We start from the raw sequence: 17,655 nt of genomic DNA on the forward strand, positions 1-17,655 counted from the left end.
CCAGCCCAGGGAAGCTTTTTTTTTTAGGCATTTTATTTAGACAACTAAAAACAATTAGATGTTCAGAAGCAGTGTACAATGAAAGAGAAATCAAACCAGTTACTTTATCACGTATTCCCCCTCTTCTTTATAACTAAAGCAAAAAAAAAAAAAAAATGGCTTTCTGCTTTAAGGGACAAGTCAGAAAAATAGGTCAATATATTTTCCCTCTCATAATAACATAAACAGCTACAAGAAATCTAACTGTAAGCAGCGAAATTGGGTGTTGGTTTGCATATACTCATTAAAAAGACAGCAGACCATCGTACTACAAGAGTGTAACTCCATCTGCCTTAAGCTGATACTCTTGTGTTTTCAGTTACAGGTATCACCAAGTTGGTTAGTTCCAGCACTGGAGCTAATTCATATTCCTCATTGTTTACTGCTCGTGTTTACCTTAAGCAGAGAGTAACTCTGGAGGCTGATGCTTTTCTCTGTTTTAGTCCATAAGTTGTGTACATCTGCCTGATGCTCAGGCCTTAACTTCAGGAGTTGAACTATAGATGGAATCAGAATTCTCTGAAGCAATTTCTTCTAGCTCCTCTTCCACTGTCTCTGGAAAACTGATCTTCGGCTTTGCCAGCTCACCGCTATCTTCTTCAGGAAGCACACATTTCCAAAGGCTGTATGTTTTTCCTACCACAGTCTGCCATAGTCTCAATGTTCCATCTTCAGAACCACTAGCGTAGAGTTCTCCATCAGGACTAAACCTCACACAGTGAATGGGACCAAAGTGTCCTTCGTAGGATTCTAATTCTTCTCCACTATTATAATCATACTTATAAAGTTTAAAATCTTCACCCCCTGCAACAAGAAATTCTTTCTCAGGATGAAGAGATGCAGAATTGATGGTTGCAGGAGCTTCAAAAGATTTAATTGGGTCCAAACTTACTGCACTGTGAAAAGTAATAGATCATCCGTAAGTTATTACCAAGATCTCTCCCTCAGGAATATATTCCATACTGCTAACAGACATATTAAAATTTAGAGATTTCACTTCTGTCATAGTAGCATGATCCCAAAGGCGAACAGTTTTATCATCAGCTGAAAGGATCTGTTTATCCTCGCTGCACCATAGAGCCTTTTTAATACCAGAGGTATGACCACTGATTTCCTTAGGTTCTGCCTCAGGTTTGTTCAAGTCATATATGCGTAACAGTTTATCCTGTCCTCCGGTTAACAAGTAATTACTATCCTGTGTAAAATCCAGTCTTGGCAATGTATTTATGAGCCAGGGTCATCAATTCATCTCCTGAGACAGCATCCCACACTTTGGCTGTGAAATCTGCAGCTGCTGTAACCACTTTGGTGGCATCCTTATTTACTGTTGCATCCCAAACAGCACCCTTATGACCCCAAAATGTTCCAGTCCAGTCTCCTGTATCTCCCTGGCATAGCATAGGTTTACCATCTTTGCAAGCACTGATTAGGCAATAGCCTTGAGGCATGATGCCACTGAAGGCCAAATCCACCACAAGCTGCGTGTGACGTGTGGCCCGCGCAGGTGAGCGGCCTCATTGCCACAGCAGCTGCGAGCCTTGTGATCCGGTGGGGTGAGGGGAGGGGGAGCCGAGGGTGGTCTGGTCTTTTCGCTCCTCTTGGCACCGACTCCTCGAGGCCCCTCCCCTTCCCCCCCCACCCCGCACCCCCGCCCTGACTCTGGGGTTGGGCCGGAAAGGCGAAAAGGCCAGTTCGGTGGCCCCGAGGTCAGAAAGGGGTTAGGGATGGGTCAGGGAGTCTGCGACAGACAACAGAGCTACTGCTGTCAAGGGAGGGAAAGGGAGGGAGGGAGGAGAGTAGGGGAAGGGGAGAACCAGAGAACCGGTGGGCGCCGTGGCCCACACCATCCAGGGAAGCATGTTAAAGACTCATCCCACAGTCTTTTAGTCTCCTTACATAGACAGGGTGGTAGGCCTGGCCCCGGCTAATTCCTGTGGATTCAGGAGGTGGCTGTTGGCTCCGATGAGACGCATCTCTCCTCTTGTCTCTGCAGGCTGAGATCGCACCCACCCTCCTGGGCCAGCCTTAAGCCTTATCCACCTCCTCCGCCCTCCCTGTTCTTGGGGAGTGGTGATGCGCCGAGATTTCCAGAAGGCCTCCCTGACTGCACTCTCCTGTCTCCATCCGGCTCTGTGCCACGCGCCTCCCTTGCTCCCTTCCCGCCTGGCTTGCCGGGCTCCAGGCCATGGCAGTGTCACTTGTGCCGTCTCCTGCAGGACCCAGCCCAGGGACTGGCACATAGTCAGGGCACAGCAGTTCCTGGGTGATGTGCTCAGCAGAGGCTGCGTCGCACTGTGGCAAAGTAACGGCTTTGTGCATCTCCAACAGTCCTGGGTTCAAGTCTCGGCTTCACCACTTCCCGAATGTGTGACTTTGGGCAAGATGCCCTCTGGGTCTCAGTGGCCTCACTGAAAGATAATAAGCCCACTACTCAATAGTGCCTGGTTCCCAGCGCTGTCATGAGGACTAATTGAGCTCATCTCTGTAAAGCCCTTCAGACTATGCCTGGCATCTGTTAGGTGCTCAGTCATTATTATTTACAGAGAAAAGCACCAGGGTGTCAGGCTGGTATATAGAAACTGGACTAGAGATGGCCCCTTTGTATTAGCCTAAGTCAGCTAATTCCTATAAACAACCTGAAAATCTCAGTGATTTAACACAACAGAAATTCATTCCCAAGGTGGTGGGGATGCTATGCCCCTGGCAGGTACCCTGCCCTCCGTCTTGTGGTTCTTTCTCAAGAGGATGTTGGATTCTTTCTGAGGCCCGGCAGTGCGGGGAGAGAAAGGGAGGCCGTGGAGGGTCTGGATGTGGTGCTGTCATTTCTGCCTTGCCCCGGGGACCTGGCCTCACCCAACTCCAGGGGGTGTCAGGAGATCTGATTGGGCCGTGGACCCAGGAGGAAGAAAAAAGGACGGGCCTTGATACGTGTGTCACTGGCAGAGGTGGTAACTGCAGTCAGTATTTACAATCTCCCACCATTCTGGTACCATCTCCCTAATTTGGGGGTGTGTTCTTAAACAACATGTGTTATTTACTCAATAACTTTAATGGAAACTACTCAGTTTTTGAATTTAACATGTTTATTTATAAAAGGTAACTTCATAACATCTTTGAAAATGGAAAAGCAGTATCACCTGCCACAAATAGATACAAATAATTGCAAGCCTGTTCCGTTCTAGCTAGCTGGTGCGTGCTACAGTAGCTGGGTCTGTTAAAAAAGGGATGTTAGCAAGTGGTAGAGAAACGAGAGGATGACAGCCGGATAACACTGCCTCGAGACATTCTCTTTGTTGTTCTGGAACACTCAAATGAGAGCTGAACAGGGAATGGCCTTCTAACTGTGAAGTCTGATGCCATTTAACCACCAGGTCCCCGCATGGCCTGAAATCACCCAGGTCACACCGATGGCATAGGTGCCACACTTTGGGAAATGGTGGCTTAGGGGACAGTCAGCACACAATTTGTGCACAGGCAAATCCAAACCTTGTTGTAGAGAGAGGTAGATGAAATCACCTGTCACCTCGTAGCACTCATGACTTTACAGTTTCCACCTTGATCTATGAGGGGAATTAATGGTGTCACTTAACCAATGGGAAACTGAGGCCCATAGCAGGGCATGACCCCCGGCTCCCCTGCAGGACTCATGGCCTTTCCACTGTCCCTGGCTGCCATCTTTGGGCGGGGAAGGCTTACCGCCGTAGGTGCGACCACGTGGGCAGGGGTCATGTGTATTCATGCTGCTCTCTCATCTCTCTACCCCTCTCACCCCCATCACCTGCCTGGTACACGTGACTGTGCTGGCACAGGAATGCCTGTCTCCCAGGCCTGCTTCAAGGAGCCAGGAAATCAGAAGATGACCCTGGGCACGCTTGGGTACTTGTCACCCACTCACTGGCCCAGTGGGTGACACAAGATTTGTGTGGGGACCGCATCAGTGGATGCTCTCCCTGGGGAACTACTTACCTGCCTGCTGTTAAGGGGAGGGCTCCCCGTATGTCCTGGCCCATCTTTCTGAAGTTGTTTTGCAGTCCTGACTCGGGTGGACTCCACGAGTGGTTTGCTCACAGGGTAGAGGAGTCCGGCTTCCTCTCCTGCTCCTAAATCCCTTCCCACAATGTCCCACTCATTCCAAGTTATGCCAGCGCCAAGCCCCACTCATTGAATACAGGCAGTGTGCCCCGGATCTCCCAGCAACAGGGCCAAAGGTATTGTTACTCCCATTTGTGGGGATGAAGAGATCAAAGCCCAGGGAAGCAGGGTTCATTCATTCATCCATTCATGCACTCACTCAGAGGTTAACTGGGGAGGCTTCCAGGGACAACAAGACTGACATTGTCTTTACTGTCGTGGCATTTCCAGGGTAGTGGGGAAGGTGGGCAGAATGACAGTGAACAGATAATTGCACAGATGGTTATTGCCCACAGTGGTGAGTGCTGAGGAGGAAGGAAAAGGAGACAGGTGATAACGAGTTTGCGGAGGGTAGCTCGCTGGATTAGCTTGGCCAACTAGTGCGCTCCCTCCAAAAAGATCTTCCCAGACAGCGTACTTTATCTAATTTGGGTCACCCCCCCATCCCTTCCCTGTGTGTATCTTTTTATCGCACCTGGACATGTCCTTCAGATCACTTAGCACAATTGCAGTGATCTGTGTGTGCCATTTGTCACCTGACATCTATCTGTCTCGCTGGAGTCTAAGCTCTTGAGAGCAGGGACCAAATCTCTGCTCATCACTGGATCCTGGTACTGAGCCCAGGGTCTGCACACAGCGGGTGCTCAGAAAATATTTATTAAATGAAGGAAGGAGAGAATCAGATCTAAATCAGATCTAAATCTGTGGAATGTGGGGCCCATGCTCCACCAACCTCACGCCTCCCACAGCTCAGATCTCAGACAAGATGAGACCCCGGAGACCTGGCAGAGTGGTCCAGATCTTCTGGGATTGGATGCTTTGTTGCCATATCTCTTTGTGTTTGGAAAAATGTTTCTAGTTTTCTTCTAAGAGTATAAGTGCATCAGAAAAGATTTATTTCTCTAACAGCGGGAATGGGGAATGTTCCCTACCGAATGTGTCCTGAGGAATTGGGAATCTGACATTACTCAGGCCCTGCCCAAAGTGGGAATGGGTGGCCAGCTGCCTGTCCTAACGGGAGGCTACCAGGCTCCCCTCACCCCTGCTAGCTCCGCTTGCTTGAAATGGCACTTTAGCCCCCAGAATCTGAGGTGGGGAAGCTGGGAGGGAGCAGGCATCTGATATTCCACACTCACCCCAGCCAGGGGCCTAGGCCTAATTGTTCCCATTTTGAGAAAACAGAGGCTCAGAGAGGTTGAGGGCTTGGCCCAGAGTCACACAGCCATCAAAGTAACAGCCAGCCCCTAAAGTCAAGACTGTCCAACCCCCAGAAAATGATACTTTCTGTTAGATCACCTGACTGTGGAGATTCAAGGTGCCCAGTTTTCAGTTTCAGTCGAGTAATCCTGTTCTCTCTAGAACTGACAGGTTTCCCTAATCACCTGGGTCCTGTCCTGCCCCCCACCCTCAAGTCCGGTCCAGATGGGCCTGGGAATCTGCGTCTTTCAAAGTGTCCTCAGTGATTCTTAGGATCAGGTAAGCTGGGAAACCCTGAAGAGGGGTTCCCCATTATGACTTAAGTGTAACTCTGGGATTGGGTACCACAAATCTTAATTAACTTAATAATGATTATCATGAAAGCGTCACATGGGCTTAAGAGTTTAGAACGCTCTTGGAAGATGAGTGTGGTCTGGGGATGATCGTTTTCTCTGCAAGTGAGAACACTGAAGATCGGAGGGGCCACAGGAGCGCAGCTTTTCTGCACTTGGATCCCATACTTCTTCTAGTTTACCGCAGAAGTGTTTGCATCCTGGTGAGTGTTAGGTCCTCAGATCGTTCCTGATGACGTGGCTGTGGGTTTTGAGCCCTCTGTTCTTGGTGCAGAGAACTAGCCCTGACCCATCCTCTGCAGTCAGATGTTTCTGGAAGGAGGGAAGTGAGAAGCCACAGATGCTGGACAGTTGGAGAGGGTGGTGATAGAAGTAAACACCTACTGAGCATCTCCTGGGCATCAGGCACAGTGCTACGCACTGTAAATCTATCATTTTATTCAGTTATCACAACAAACCCAGGAAGTGAGGGCTTTTACTTACCCCATTTTACAGATGAGAAGGCTGGTATGTGTTCAGGTTCCGGGCTGATTAGACTCTGTAAACACGGGAGCTGGGAGGGCATGGAGATGGGTGGAGCCAGCCCCTACCTTTTGGAGCTGGGAGCCCCGCCCAGATTCACCCTGCGAGCCAGGTGGCTGGGCTGGTTCCACTCTCCGTCCTGCAACTTGGCTTTGGTTGGCCGAGCTTCGAAACTGGGGCACTCTCAAAGCCAGGTGGTTTGTCAGAGCTGAGTTAACCCTGAGTCAAAGGAGGAATGAGAGGGTTCACTCACCCGCCTCCTCCCTGCCCCGTCCCCACCCGTCCCTCCCTGGGTCAAGCCCCTCACAGTGGGGCCGCACAGACGTGTCACCTGACTTGGACCTCTGCCTGCCTCACACTCACTGGAACATGAAGAGTCAGCTGCCCGGGACTTAGCTTGTTCTAGAGCCATTGTTGCGAGGTCCCAGGCAGACCTGGGATAGCTGGGCTCTGAAGCCTGGCACATCTGAGTCCCAATCATGGTGCTTCTGCCCCCCTCACTGTGTGTTCTTGGGCAGCTCACTTCACCTCTCTGAGCCTGCCTTCTGGGGACATGAACCCTGACCTCACAGGATTACTGCTGGGAGTCGAGAGCACCTTCCACAGCTACTGGCTCATTGTAGGTCCTAATTCAGTGTCATGACGCCTCTACTTCCTTCCCCCATTTATGAAACTTCCTGTCATACTTGATCTAAGACAGAGATTATAAACTGGCAGCATTGGGGGTCAAATTCTGTCCAGTCACAGATGCGATTATTTGGTCCTCACATTTAAAAAAAAATTTAAAGTTAAATGCCAGCATTTCAAATTAGGAGATTTCACATAAAAATCTGGATTTCCAGTGCCTCTAGAAGAATGGGGCTCCCAGGCTTCCCTGGCCAAAAGGAAAGTGCCAGAGAATCAGAATCAGGTGTACTGTTATCGTTGAGGGGAGGGGGCAGTATTGTATTTCTCGTGCCTCCACTTTGAGCCCAATGACTAAAGATTCTCTTAAGGCCACCCCACAAGGAAGGAATAGTGACTCAGAAATGGCTTTTAATCTTTCAGAACGCTGGCGCAGTCTGCCCAGGTGCCACGTGTCGGTGGGTTAGCTGGCAGGACCTGCTTCCTGTAGGCCAGTGTCATCTAACCCAGACCACCTCCTACAGGCCTCATGCCAACAGTGGACACCAGGGAGCCAGTCAGGGAGGTCTCCCTTTGGAAAGAGCCAGTGGCCTTTGGGAGACAATGGAGACCAGGGTTGAGAGCTTGATCTCTTGAGTCTCCCACCAGGCTATCAGTGCCTTGCTCTGCCTTTGTCACGGTTGGGTCCCCGGGGCCTAGGGCAGTGACGGGCACACTGAAAAAACGTGTTGAACAGTGAATGAGCAGTCTCCCTGGAGTTGAACCGCAGCCCTGCTACTTGCAGAGTTGATTTGCTAGCACTTTACCCACATCATCAGCGGGGATGGTGACGGTACCTTCCTCCTGGGGGACAGTAGAACTTCAATGAGATAACTCGGCTAAATTACTCAGCACGGCACCCACCATGGTAAGTGACCAGTACGTGTGGCGTGATGATTACTTAGTTGGCACAGGTATTTCTGTGCTTGAACCTCGGTACAGGCCACCACTTGGGCCTCTCTGACCCTGCGGGTGGCGGTGGTACAACTGCTCGAGCATGCTGGTGGTAACAGCCCGGAGGAGAGGGGGCACATGGACTTGACCAAGGGTGAGGACCCCTGAGGAGAACCACCTGTTTGTCAGCCGGTGTCACTCCCTAGTGTAGAGACGTGGGATGCGGACGTGATGTCCACCCTCCCACAGGCTGAACTGGTTGGCCATGTGCTGTTGTCGCCTGAAAGACACTGCACGGAAGACACAATGGGTAGGAATGTGCCCTGGGCCCAGCAGGCTCCATGACGTGTGAGCCACTCCTGAGTCTCCTACTGCCCCAGGTGGAAGCAGCTAGAAGAGTCACAGCTGCAGCCGCCACGGCAGTGCATGCTGGCCTTTAGAGCCCCTTTCTAGCCCCAAGGGCTCCGGAAGTGGAAGGGCTGGTCAGGCTACCCAAAGTAGAGCGTCTTCCTCAGTGGGACCTTCTGCTTGATAACTCTTGGCTGTTTTTAGCACACTTACCCAGCATTTCCCTCCCTTGATCACCCACAGCGGCTCTGTGGGAGAGGAGTTACCCCTTTCACAGATGGGAAAATTGAGGCCCAGGGAGTCACAGTCTGCCCAGCTGGCCGGGGGCAATTTGCTTGTTCAGATGATTCCCACGGCCCCACCGAGAGATCGTGATATGGGGAATCAGGGCCCCGGCCTCTGTATTTTTTTTTAAATAAATTTATTTATTTTATTTATTTAGTTTTGGCTGCTTTGGTTCTTTGTTGCTGTGCGCAGCTTTCTCTAGCTGCGGCGAGCGGGGGCTACTCTTTGGTGCGGTACGCGGGCTTCTCATTGCGTGGCTTCTGTTGTTGCGGAGCACGGGCTCTAGGCACGTAGGCTTTGGTAGTTGTGGCATGCGGGCTCAGTAGTTGTGGCTTGCGGGCTCTAGAGCGCAGGCTCAGTAGTTGTGGCGCACGGGTTTAGTTGCTCCGCGGCATGTGGGATCTTCCCGGGCCAGGACTCGAACCCGTGTCCCCTGCATTGGCAGGCGGATTCTTAACCACTGTGCCACCAGGGAAACCCCAGCCTCTGTATTTTAAGCAACCTCTCTGGGAAGTTGTAATGATCAGGAGAGGGGGGAACCCAAGTAGGGACTCCGGTTTTGCGCTCTGGCCCTGCTGTTTGCTCAGTCAGCCAAATCATCTACTTCTGCGGGCTTCCCTTCCTCAGCTGTGAGATGGGGAGAGAAAGTGGTACCCACCTCAGAGGGTGGTTGTGAAAATGCCACAGGCGGTGGGTTGGTTGGTCAGTGTAACATTATTAGGATTTGGGGAGGATTGATTTGTTGCTATTGTTCCACATGGGATTTGTTACAAAAGCAATTTAAGAAAGAAAAGAGATACCTGTGAGTAATTTACAGCAGTGTCTTCTCATCTCCTTTGAGGTAGGAGTCTTAGGATGCTGGGATCAGGGTTGCTCTGCCCCCATTTTAGAGATGAAATGACTGAGGGGGCAGGCTGGACTTTGGAACTCCCACGGGGGCGGGGCGGGTGTGGAGGTGGCTGCAGCAGTGGGGTGGGGCGTTAGAGGTCACCACACCCCACCACCACCTCCCCTGTGTGGCGTTTCTCAGAACACCAGGAGACACCTCCGGGTAGGGGTGGTCACGCTGCTTTCCAGGAGGGCCGCGGGGGTGAGAGAGGAAGCACACCCACCTGCCTCCCACACCTGGGCTTGATCCAGGCAACACGGCCTCTTCTGTTCCCCCTCACTTCTCCACCGGTGGCTTGGCTGCGCCAGAAGTTCTCCCTAAAGCGTGTCTGCTGAGATGGTCTCAGTCCATCCAGCGCCCTCCTTGCTCATTTGCTCGTTCGTTCATGTAACTATTATCCGTTGAGCACCTACTGTGTGCCACGCGCTGTGCTGGTGCTGGTGTGCGGAGCTGAACCCCACGGACATGGTACCCACTCTCAAGGAGCTTCCATTCCAACAGGGAAGATAGACAGTTAAACTATCAAGAGTTATCTGAGCAAGAACGTCCAGGGATCTTTGGGGATATTCTGATCTACCTTGGTGCGGAGTTCTGAGAGGACCTCCCCTAGTGCCACCTCGAGGCCTTGTGATGAGCAGAGCTGGGCAGATGCCAGGGCAAGGGGTCCAGGCCCATCCAAAGGCAGAGGCAGGAGTCAACTGTCAGCACTTGGCAAACTGGCTGGAGAATGCATCGGGGGCACCATAAAGAGTGTGCCCTTGACCCTCAGCACAGTGCGGACAAGTTGGAGTGGGGAGCTGGGTTCCGTTTGTGCCGTGGGCAGCCTGCAAATCTGCGCTGCAGGGACGGGCCTGGGTGCAGCCCGGCGGGGACCAGGCCAGCAGCCGCTGGCTCTTGTGGTGTCCAGTCTTTCTGCCAAGAGGCCTCTTTGATTCACATTTTCCACATGGACTTGATGTTTTAGAAATGTTGACCTTCAACTAATCAAATGTCACTTATTAAATTGCAAGTCATATCCTTTTCAATTTACAAAAAGGACAGTGGACCGGTGACTTAGTTCATGGCCTGTTGGCAGGAGGGAACTTGACAGCACTTGAGGCCAGAGAAAAGACAGGTGCCTTATCAGTGACCCCCCCTCCCCCTGTCCCCGTGTCCCCAGGGGGTGGGCAGCACGTCTTCTCTGTGAGAAGCTGGGCTGAGAGTGAGGCTGGGTTAAGAGCCAGGCTGGAGACGCTGTGGCAAGGCTGGAACGCCAAGTGCAGGTGGGCGAACTTGAGCCTCCCTCTCAAGAAGCAAAGAATCCTCTTAGAAAGGTGGGGTCAGTTCATACAGGCCGGAGTAGAGTCAATGCCACGTAGGCAATGGCACCTCAGTAGAAAAGAAGGCAAAAGGCAGGATGTGCACAAACAGGGAGTGGGGGGCTTCCTGGAGGAGGGACACTCGAGAGGAGTCGGGTTGGGATCAGGGGAAGGGATGGCATTCTACCCGAGGGGCTCTGCAGCCTGATGAGATTGGGAGGAAGGGATAGCCGTGTGGGAAAGGGCAGGGGATACAACGGGCAGGTGAGGTAGGCCTGGTTTGTAGACCACCCAGAGGAGCCTGGCCTGGGGTCTGCATGTGCTGCATCAGGCAGTGGGGAGCCATAGCAAGTTCTTGAGCAGGGACGGTGCTTAGGAAGGAGAAGGGGATCAAGTGAATGTAAAAACTCCCTGGGGCATGGACAAAGGGGAACTAAAAGCCCATTGGCTTGGGTCAGTATGTTTCCCAAGACAGTGGGGGAGTGTTCTCCCTGATGGGGTGACTGGCCCTTACTCACACCCTCAAGGAGACTGAAGACAAGACTGTCAGACCATGGATGCCAGCCTGAGGCTGAATCCATGCATATGAAATGCCTAAAGCACATTGTAGACAGATGGGCTGCCATGGAATTGTAGCCAAGGGTTGGGGCCCCTGAAAACCCCACAGCAGGAATTTCACAGATGGGGAATTTAAAAGCATTTTGGAACATAACATTGGGCTCCCAAGGCCACTAGTGGACCTGAGGAACATGTTGATGTATGTTGAAGTTCACTAGAATAATACACTAAAGAGAATATCTGCAATGTGTTAAGCATCTTAGATTAGGAATAACAGGAACTTCTTTCAGCTTCAGTTTCCTCATCTGTAAAATGATCCTAACGATAGTGCCTGCTTGCTAGGGCTGTTCTGAGGGTTAAATGGACTGATGCAGATGAGACGCTTGGCATTGGACTTGGCTGGGCTAAGTTCTCAGCTGATGGCCTGGACAGTCCCTTTCATTCCTTCTTACCATCCTTACCTGCTAAAAGCATAAGCATCTCTGCTCCAGCATTTTCAGGGAGATGCTTATAAATTTGTTTCACTTTCTTGCAGGGATGCCTGGCATAAGAGACTTTCCCCCTTGAGTCTAGAACTAGACTAGAGTCTAGACAATGGTGTGTGGCAATGAGCAGTCACAGCCCTGACCCCACCCCCTCCCAGCTGTGGGATCCCAGGCAGGTCCTTCATCCTCTTGGGTCTCAGTTTTGTCACCTGCAACAATGGGCTAGTACCCCACCCCCACCCCCGCCCAGGCACTGTGTGAGGCAAGATGAAATAGTGTCTGTGAATTGTCAGCAAGTACTCCATCATGGCCACCTGGTCACCAACCCCCAGGACCCCAGGCAGCCCTCATGTATGACTCAGTCCCCTCCCCATGTTCTCGTCTTCCACCTTCCTCTGTAGCTCCTAGAGTGGGGGTAGTAGACTCTGGGTCTCTCCACCTGCTCTTTGCTTTACTTCCCTTTTCACTTTTCATTCCCTGGGCTGCTTGTTCAATCATTCATTCATTCGTCCATTCACTCGCTCATTACGTACAAATATTTATGCTGCTTGTTGTGCTAGGCACCTGGGGGGCCAGTGGTGAACGAGAGGCATATAGCTCCTCCTGTCGCGGAGTCTTCATTTTCAGCAATTAAATCAAACATCCAATTAAATTTGTACTTATCAGTTGATATGAGGTCTGTGCAGGAAAAACACAGGGGATTCTTCTAGAGGTCAAGGGAAACCTCACGGCAGTGATGTTTCAGTGGCTGTCTGAAAGGTACTTGGGGTTCATTAGGGAGGGAGGCCCAGGTGGAGGGAACAGCATGGGCAAAGGCCCTGAGGTAGGGAGGTAGCATTGTCCATGTGGAAGTGGCTGCAGGACAGAGCCGGGGAGAGCCCAGGCTGGAGGACTCAGCTGGGCCAGGCCGTGAGGGACTCATAGGGCACGATTAGGAAGATGACCTTTATCCTGAGAAGCCTTTGGCCCTTGAAGCGTTTGAAGCAGATCTTCATGAAGAGTTCACTCCGGACTGAAGGGGAAGAGCAGAGCCGTTAAGAACCTCCTTCAGTGTGCAGGTGAGGGTGATAATGCACTACTGCACACCCCGGGTCCTTTGCTCACACACTAGAGGAGCGACTCATGAATTGCACTTAGCAAGACGAGAATCCTTGTGTTGGTACAGAAGAAAGTCGCAGATGGCGGGATCGTATGTCCTGGAAGCTTGGGGTGGGGCTCAGGAGCCTTTGCCGAATCACTGCCTGTCATGTGATCATGATGATGGTAATGCAGGCTGCTCAGAGGAACCCAGGAAAAACCTACTGTGTACCCAGCAGGTCCAAGTTCATACTCTCAGCTGATCTTGCCAGCGCCCTACGGACAAGGGTGGGAGTGTCCTGTTGTCCAAAGAAAGAAAACAGGGTTGGGTGTTTGGTGAGGGATCTGCCCAAGATCGTGAGGCTCCTGCCTGCCAGGTGTTTTGGGCCAGAGTCCCCACTTCCCTGTCCTGTAGGTAACAGCAGGGAGAGCACGTCTGTCTTTCTGAAGCACTTTGGACAGGTAATACCAGGTCAGGACGTCCTGTGGCCAGAGAGAGCCTGGGCCCCAGAGAAGCCTCTCTGAGGCTGTGACTTTTGAAGCTCACATTGCCTTCTGCCACCTACCTAGCCCAGGCTCCCCTTCATCGCTTCCCAGGATCCCCCAGACCTGGGTGGGCAGTGGGTGGCCTTACCTGGGATGGCTCTGCTCCCCTGCATGCCCCTTTCTGTGTCCCCCCACCCCCAGTTTATCCTTTCAGGCTTTGGGTCGAGGCAGGGCTGTTCCCTGTAAATACCAGTCCCCTTACATGAGCATTTTTCCTCTATGATTTTTCCTGTTTTGATGAAACACTGCTCTTGGCTGTACAGGTTCCCAAGAGGGAACCGAGGCCCCGGCTCGGCTAGCCAGTCATTCAGGAACTTTGCTTCCAGGCCCAGCCCCACACCCAGCTCGCATTCCGCCACTGCCATAACCTTAACCTCCCTGCACTGTGTGAATGGGGCCCGTCCCTCCCCCCGCTCCCAATTCCCATGGTTCCCATGGCCACCTCCTTATCGCTATTCCCAGCTGACTGAAAAGGGCTGCATTCCAGCCCCAAGTTAGCCTCGCCCTCTCTCCCCCTTTCTGTTTTCTTCCAGACTGAGGGGTGTAAGAGTTTACTAGGGTTAATGGTCCTGCTACCAGTGTCTGAGCCCACTGCATCCGTCAGGCTGCCTGTAGGGAAAGGATGGGGTGGTACCTTAGCCCGTTCATTCATTCGTGCGTTCAGCAGATGGCACTGAGCACCTCCTACGTGCCAGGCGTTGTTTTAGGCACTGGGCACAAAAAGCGTGGAAGTTAACAAGTGTCACGGAGGTGAGGCGCAGCTGCTGTCTTTGGCTGAGCTTTGCAGGTTGGAACAGAGGCTCAGGGTGCTGATGCAGGTTTCCAGGGGCTGCTGGTCACCTCTCTGCCCACCTCTGTGGGGAATCACGCTAAAAGCCCCTCGGGTGGGGCCCCTGTGAGCCCAGTGTAGCCCTCACACCTCCTCCAGCTGAGTGCAGGCGAGATTGCAGCCCTTGCCCTCCGCCTCTTGTCACGTGTCCTTGAGCAGGACAGACAGCCAGCCCAGCTGGACACGGTGGCCTCGCCAAGACCACAGCACGGCCAGTAGGTGGTGGTTCTGGGCTTTGGGAGCCAGGTTCTCTCACTCCAGAGTCATTTATTTGGGGTTCTTGACTATTTGTTGGCCGGGTTATCTCTGTTGCTTTTTTTCCTGTGGTGTTTCTTGCCTTTCAGCGGTGCTGTGCCTACAGGCCTTGTCTTAATCCCCCGGCTCTGCCAGAGGTGCTTGTTGAAAGTATTTGTCCTGGGTAATTGCAAGCTTTTAATCTTACTTTTGACGCACATTTACCCATCCCATTCTCCTATGTGTTTGTCCATTACCTATTCATTCTTTCAACAAACAGCATTTATTCAGGACCAGGCCCCTGCGTGCCAGGGAGGGGAGGGACAGGTGAAGCAGACTTGTCCCCATCCTCAGGGAGCTCACAGCTACGTGGGGCAGTGGGCTTGGTACTCCAATGCAGGAGGTGGGCCGACCTGCCTGGGCCTTGATGCTGATGATGGGAATAGCTAACCCTGAGGCAGCGTTCTCAGGGCACCTGCACCGCCTTCTTGCATCTATTAACTGATTTAATCCTCGTGACCACCGCTGTGAGGTGGGTATAGGCTCTGTTATTATGAATAACATAGTACATATCGGGAGCTAACTTGCCCAGGGTCACCTGGCTAGTGGCAGAGGCGGGATTTGAACCCAGGCTCCCTGGCTCCCCAGTCTGGGCCCTTAACTGCACCAAGCTGCGTGACTGTGAACTTGCTAGATAAAGCAATGGGAACAGAGCGTGCAAATCACAGAACTGCGAAAGAAACAGACTGCTCCAAGGCTCGCATGGCATAATCGAGGCCAGCCTGAGTGGGAGCTGGTGCCGAGTGTGGGTCCCCGAGTCAGGGCAGGGGGATGGGCCGGGGCTCAGGTCCTCCCCGAGCAGGAGACCCAGAGTGATCTCGTGTGAGGAAGGAGCCAGGGCGTTGGCCGCGCCCGTGTGTCTCAGTGAGCACAAAAACATATTCCAGAGCCAGACCCTGAGTTCCACAGTGTTTGGAGCCCTGCCTGAGGGCCTGGGCCAGTGCTGTGTGGAGGAGGAAGGGCCTGGCTGGGGCAGACGGAGGCCAGGCCAGCCGCGGCCGGAGCCTGGCTCTGTCGCTGACCGCCGGGGTCACTCTGGGTGAAATGCAGTTCGCCCTCCTGGGCACTCAGCACGCTGCCGCAGATCTACTGCGGAGAATAATCCGGAGTCCTTTCCCTGGCCTGCAGGGACCTGCGTGATCCGTCCTCCCCCCGTGTTGCTGACCTCATCCTGGGCCTTCTCCACTCCCTGTGCTCCAGCCATGTGGGCATTGCTGCTCCTTGACCAGGTTGACCACGCTCCCATGTTGCCCCCACTGCTTGGATGCCCTTCCTGGGCTCTTGGCATGACTGGCTCCTTCCCTCCCCTCAGGTCTCTGCTCAGAGGTCCTGCCCTGACCACTCATCCTGAAGCGTCCCCATCACACGCTCTCAAATCACCCTGTGTGCTCCTTTGTAGCTCTTAGCACACTTCAGGACAGTCCCAACTCCGTTTTGCTCTGTCCCCTGCATGAGAACACAAGTTCTTCAGTTCATAGGCCTTGCCTGTCTTGTTCACTCTCGTTTCCCCAACACTATCAACGGTGCCTGGTGCTTGTGGACACTAAACGTTTGCTAGCTAAACGAATGAGCCTCAGTTTCCTCATCTGTAAAATGGGAAGCAGCTCGCTGATCTACTAAAGTTGGTGTAAAGATTAGAGCGTGTTTAGGTTAAGGTGCCTCGTACAGGCCTGGCACACAGTAGGCACTTAGGATTGGTAAATGAAGCACGTGCTGAGGCCCAGGTGTGAATTTCCAGCCCAGTATAGACTCCGTGGATGTTGCATAGCTGGGTTTTTTGACATTGCCAGAGCAGCCTGGTGCTCCCCAGCTCTGAAAATCAGGGTGATGAGTGGGGCAGGATGAGGTGAAGGAAAGAAAGAAGAAAAGAGAAAAAATGAAAAGGAAAAAGGCCTGGGATGCAGTGGATTGTTTTTTTCAGTGGAAACGTAGAAAGAGATGGTTTCTTGCAAAATCAGGTTTGCCCACTGGAAACTTTGTAAATTCCTGCCAAGATCTTTTTTTTTTTAAGACCATTAAAAAGGAGATAGGGCACAGGTAATTCCAGTTAATAAATGTGGAAAGAATGATAGAATTTGAAAGTCACCATTAAAACTCCACAGTAATAATTATTTCAGTTAAAATCCACTAATTTTGGATGCCAAAATTAGTGGGCAGAAGTTTAAGCAGAAACAAGATATTTGTATAGTCTCAGAGTATCTCCCCCGAAATATTTAGTAATTACAAAGTGGGAAAATAGTAACTGCCAGGAGAATCCTGGCAGATCGAATCTTAGCCAAGTGATCAAGGCTAACAGCACAGGTGATAAGACATACGGCATCATGTCCCCGATGTGGGGCTCTAAGGAGGGCACAGCACTGTGGGATTCTTCCCAGAGATGCACAACCTGACTTAAATCACCGGAAAACATCAGACAAGCCTGGTTTGAGAGGTATTCTACGAAGTAACTGACAAACACTCTTCAAAAATGTCACAGTCATGACAGACTAGGAAAGATGCATGACTGTCACAGATTAGAGACTAAGGAGGACCCCGGATTGGATCTTAGACCAGAAAAAGGACATTAGTGGAAAAACTGGTGAGATCCTAATTAAGTTTGTCTTTTCCTTAATGATATTGTACCAAGGTTAATTTCCTAGTTTCAAGAATTTTTCTGTGGTTTTCTCTGGTTCTGTAAGATGTGAACGTGAGGGGACCCTGGCTGAAGGGTGTGTGGGAACTTTCTATGCTCTCTGTGCAACTGTTCTGTAAGACTCAGATGATCATGAAATAAAAGGTTTAGAAGGATGGCACTAGATAAAGGGGGAAGATAAAAAAGTATGGCAGGAAAAATCTAATGGAGACTTCATTATGGCATCCAGACGGCGCAAATGAGTACGTGTTTGCAGAAAGGCCCGGTGATGGTGACGGGAGTTCTAAGGCACGGAGGTAGGCACCTTTCAATTGAAAAATCCCGTTTCCTTGAAGAATTTTCCGCAGCTGGTTGGCTGTCTGGCCTTGACTTTGCCCTTCCTTAAGGGGCTCTGGTTCTTCTCTCCTGAGTTCTGTCACCGCTAAATCAGCAGAGGGTATGTCCTTTAGTGACGCCTATTGATGTCAGGCTGTACGAAAGCACGGTAGGATTCACCAGCCGCAGATTCGGGAAGTCCTTAGCAGCGTCTGCCAAATTTATACCATTCCCGGGCCACCTTCACACTTTTGCCATATCTACCTCTACCCATACTATTATAAAATTTCTATTTTATTT

The 17,655-nt window shown here is 51.7% G+C and overlaps 1 protein-coding gene and 1 pseudogene across 1 annotated transcript in view; one reads left to right on the plus strand and one right to left on the minus strand.

The window, feature by feature from the left end:
- The window catches only part of ERGIC1 (endoplasmic reticulum-golgi intermediate compartment 1), a 109,998-nt gene that overhangs the window by 15,637 nt on the left and 76,706 nt on the right, over window positions 1–17,655 (plus strand). The gene's annotated exons all lie outside the window — the stretch shown is intronic.
- On the minus strand, window positions 311–2,012 carry LOC137755404 (serine-threonine kinase receptor-associated protein pseudogene; annotated as a pseudogene).

Source organism: Eschrichtius robustus, chromosome 2 (assembly GCF_028021215.1).
Source record: "Eschrichtius robustus isolate mEscRob2 chromosome 2, mEscRob2.pri, whole genome shotgun sequence".
Lineage (NCBI taxonomy): Eukaryota > Metazoa > Chordata > Mammalia > Artiodactyla > Eschrichtiidae > Eschrichtius > Eschrichtius robustus.